The sequence below is a fragment of the Bison bison genome, unplaced genomic scaffold (assembly GCF_000754665.1).
Source record: "Bison bison bison isolate TAMUID 2011002044 unplaced genomic scaffold, Bison_UMD1.0 scf7180017847889, whole genome shotgun sequence".
NCBI classification, from domain to species: domain Eukaryota; kingdom Metazoa; phylum Chordata; class Mammalia; order Artiodactyla; family Bovidae; genus Bison; species Bison bison.
The window spans coordinates 77,113-81,671 of record NW_011478462.1 but is presented as its reverse complement, the minus strand read 5'-3'; the positions used below and the strand labels follow the sequence as shown (position 1 = coordinate 81,671).

Sequence of the window (4,559 nt, the reverse complement as noted above, 5' to 3'; positions counted from 1 at the left end):
GTCTGCTTTTTAATATGCAGCCTTAGGTTGGTCATAGCATTTCTTCCAAGGAGCAAGTGTCTGCAGTCACCATCTGCAGTGATTTTGGAGCCCCCCAAAATAAAGTCTGTCACTGTTTGCATTGTTTCCCTAATTATTTTCCATGAAGTGATAGGACAGGATGCCATGATCTTCATTTTTTGAATGGAGTTTTAAGCCAACTTTTTCACTCTCCACTTTCACTTTCATCAAGAGGCTCTTCAGTTCTTTATCGCTTTCTGCCATAAGGGTGGTGTCATCTGTATATCTGAGGTTATTGATATTTCTCCCAGCAATCCTGATTCCAGTTTGTACTTCATCCAGCCTGGCATTTGGCATGGTGTACTCTGCATATAAGTTAAATAAGCAGAGTGACAATATACAGCCTTGACATAATCCTTTCCCAATTTGGAACCAGTCTGTTGTTTCATGTCTGCTTCTAACTGTTGCTTCTTGACCTGCATACAGATTTCTCAGGAAGCAGGTCAGGTGGTCTGGTATTCCCATCTCTTTCAGAATTTTCCACAGTTTGTTGTGATCCATATAGTCAAAGGCTTTGGTATAGTCAATAAAGCAGAAGTAGATGTTTTTCTGGAACTCTTTTGCTTTTTCGCTGATCCTACAGATTTTGGCAATTTGATCTCTGGTTCCTTGCCTTTTCTAAATCCATCGTGAACATCTGGAAGTTCTCAGTTCACGTACTGTTGAAGACTGGCTTGGAGAATTTTGAGTATTACTTTGCTAGCGTGTGAGATGAGTACAATTGTGTGGTAGTTTGAACGTTCTTTGGCATTGTCTTTCTTTGGGATTGGAATGAAAACTGACCTTTTCCAGTCCTGCGGCCACTGCTGCGTTGTTGCCCAGTAGTAGATATAATGGCCATCTGAATTAAATTTTCCCATTCCAGTCCATTTTATGTTATGTTAAAATGTACTAAAATGCTGCCATAATTAAAACTATGCCTTTGTTATAAGAGGCACACAAATCAACAGAGCTGTACGGAGAATCCAGAAATAAACACCAATAAGGAATAAAAAGGGAAAATTTTAAATAATAAAGACATTAGCCAACAAATAGTGTAGGAACAGCTTGGTAGGCACTCGGGAAAAAATTAGTTTTCCCTACATCTTTCCTTACCCCAAAATAAGTGCTAGATGGATATAAGGATCATGTGTAAAAAGTAAATGTAGTCCTAAGTAGAAAATACAAAGACATATCTTACAGTCTTAGAGTAGGAAAGGACTTTCTAAGCCAGACACAAAACTCCACATATCTTAATGAAAGCTTTCAGTTGGACTATATGAAATTTTTTAATTTCTGAAAATCAGAAGCATACATAAACTCAAGACCACATCCATACATACACCTATGCCCACAATTGTACACTCTCAGACCTCACCCCATCCTCAATAGAGCATTAAGTAAATGAAAGACAAAATAGGTCAAACCATTCATTATAGGTATGACAAGAGCCCAATCTGCCTAACATTAACATGCACAGAAGTGCACCCACATCAACAAGATGAACAGGAAGACAGGCGGCACAAAGAAGACCACCAGTCCAGGACTCTACTTCCCGTGCACCGCCACTTCCCCTCACTGCCCCACAGGACTGAGGGGCGGGGAGCAAGGCCTGCAGTGGCCACACATAGGTGGGGACAGCCAGCAGAGCCTGTGGAGTGTTCCCTACAAGCCTGAATGGTCGCACTCTGTGATGGGATCGTCCATCTTCCAATACCCATCTACAGAAGCCCACAGAGTGTCATAAAAACATATATGTCAATCAGGGATCTGGTTAGATTTGAAAAAACAAGCACTGCAAAAAAAGTGGGAGCCAGGTAAGTATAGATTACCTGGGTTTGACTGGTTTTGAAGGTCTCCACCTGCGGCCCCTGCCCCAGGCCAGGAGATAACTGACCTGTGAGCACAGTGCTGATGGCAAAGCCAGGTGTAACCACCACAGAGGAAGGGGGCACACAGACAGGAGAGGGCCCAGGAGGCCCCCTGCCTCCCGCGGGAAGCACCTTAGAGGCACCATCTCCTGAATCTGCATGGCCAACTAAGTCCAAGACGGGCACACTGTGAGCAGCTGGTCAGCAGTGGGGCAGGACTCCACCAGGACTGGCTCCTATACTCCCCTCCACGGCTGCCCGCCTGCCCACCATGATGCTCCTGGCACATGGCACAGGGCAGAGCCATCAGGGCCTTCCCTCCCTGCACTGGACACACTGTGGGCCAGTGAGGAAGCAGCTGCCCCCTCCCCCATGCTCACCAGTAGTCAGCATTGATTCAATGACATTTAGTAAAAGCCCACCAGGTACTGCCCCTGCCCACAGAGCCCTGGCCTGAAAGATGCCTACTTGTATTTCAACTGCCACGTGAGCTGACAAACCTAACCGTGGTACAGGACCACTTCACTGAGCTGGGTGGGGCTCAGAATGGGGTGTGGGAGGGCTAGGAGGGTCACATACCTCCCAGCCCAGAGGCAACAGGAGTGGTATGGAAGGCAGGTGTGTGAGGGGAGACTAGGAAGTCAGGAAGCCCAGCAGGGGGTCACAGGATAGCCCCACCAAGCCCAGGGTCTTTCCCTCCCAGCACAGGAGCCAGAGCAGGAACCAACTTCCAGAGTCACCAACAAGAACTGGGGCAGATGACCTGGAAACAGTCCACAGCTCACTGCTCACAGCTCCTGGAGAGCACTGCTTCTCAATGTAAGCCACGCCAGCGGTGTCACCCCCTAGAAGTGGTTGGCTCTCCAGTTCAGTGAGGAAAGCACGCATCTCAAGACGCCCAGCAGCCAGCATTCCTTGAACAACAGCAGGGACTCTCCTGGAGCGCCTGCCTCAAGAAGGTCAAGTAACTTGGCTCCATGAAAGGGCTCACACAATCTGGGCTGCTCATTGGTGCCTCTGTAGGCCCTGGGTCTGAACTAAGCACAGATACCTGCCTCCAGGCATAGGCGGCAGCTATGAGCTCCAGGGAGCAAGCAAGAACCCCAGGGTTCCACCTCTGATCTACTGGGGCCCTCAGCAGGCAGTCCTGGTGGAGTAAGATGCAGCAACAACAATCCACGCCAGCCTGGACATTGATATCAAGGTAACCAAGACAGCTCAACTTGGTCATTCCACTTTAGCAACAAAGAGAGACCTGAAGTGCGTGCTTACTTGAGTCGTGGCAGCCAAAAGCCCTGTTGACAACCGCATTCCCAGGCCCTCTGGCTGTCAGGACCAAAGGGGTGACCACATCATAATCCTGCCACCACTCAAGTGTCCCACCAGATGATTCCCACATAGGTCTCCTGGGGCCCAGGGCCTGCTGGCCATCTCCACCAGGACCATCATCGCCACAAACCCAACGGCTCCAACACGATTGTCACCCAACCCCTCCCCAACCCACAGGTCACTTGCCTCTTCTGTGTCATCATGCACTTAGCTCTCAGGTCAGAAGCAGCATCACCCCTTCCTGTTCCTCCACCTCCATCCCCACACTCTATAGTGACTCACCTTCTCCACCTCTACCACCTCCCTTTCCAAAGTGGTCCCCTCAAACCAGCCTCCACCCCAACCCCGCCTGGCCCCGCAGCAGACAGCCATTCCAGCTAACATTGCCACAAAAGTCCCCTCTGCCCCCTACCCGCCTTTGTGCCTCATCACCCTTGAGCTTTCCAGTCAGCCCCTCCCCTACGCCGCTGGGCTGGCAAAGGAGAACCTCTGTAAAGTGTGCAGATGGGAACCACCATGCACACAGAGCCCTCTTACCAGGCCCTACGGCTGCACTGCAGCTCAGCTGATGCTACAGAAAACCGGAACCCAAAACTGGGCCTAAGAGTCCAGGGACTGGGGGCCAGCCGTGGCCAAGCACCTCCGAGCTCTCACCCGGATTTAGAGAGGAATTTCCTGCAGCCTCTCCAGCTTCACACCTACAGGGCATGACCAGTAACCCTCAGGACTGAGGACACATTACCTCCCGGCTCTGGACCGCCTCCTCCTCTCACGCCAAAGAGAAAGTAGAAAGAATACAATGGTACCTGCGCTTTGGGACCCTCGGGTTTAGAATGAGTTTCCCACAGAGGACCCCCGTTTTCCCCTGGGGAACCAAGGAGGTGGACCACACGCCTCCGAAAAGTGACAGACTGAACGCCCCCCGGGGTGGGGGGAGGGACAGGCACGGGCCGAGTATCCCGAGTCCCACCCTGGGAGGGGCCGAGCACAGGGGACGCGCTCCGCACGCCAGGCGAGGAAGAAAGTGAGCGGTTGGACTCCCAGGCCGCTCTTCCGGGTTGTGACGCGGCAAATCCGTCTCTGTGCGGGGCTGGGCGCACCTGAGCCCGAGGAAGGGGGCGGGCTCAGCCCTGCGAAGCCCGGGACCGTCCCCGCGCTCGCCTGGTGACTTTGGAGAGGCACCCCCTGACTCGGTTTCCCGCGGCGGCCGGGCCAAGGGGGCGACCCAAAGGTCTGCGACCCAGGCTTTCCCGAGGGGCACCTCCCCGAGTGACCGCGGCCGGCTCCGACCCCCGGGACCTGTCCGCCCTTTACCAGAGG

General features: G+C 52.1%; 1 protein-coding gene across 1 annotated transcript in view; it reads right to left on the bottom strand.

The window, feature by feature from the left end:
• The window catches only part of MROH1 (maestro heat-like repeat family member 1), a 49,931-nt gene extending 45,613 nt beyond the window's left edge, over nt 1-4,318 (bottom strand). The window contains exon 1 of the mRNA XM_010844209.1: nt 4,046-4,318. The gene's annotated coding sequence lies outside the window, so the exon portion shown is untranslated. The remainder of the gene's footprint in view (nt 1-4,045) is intronic.
• Between the last annotated feature and the right edge of the window lie 241 nt (nt 4,319-4,559).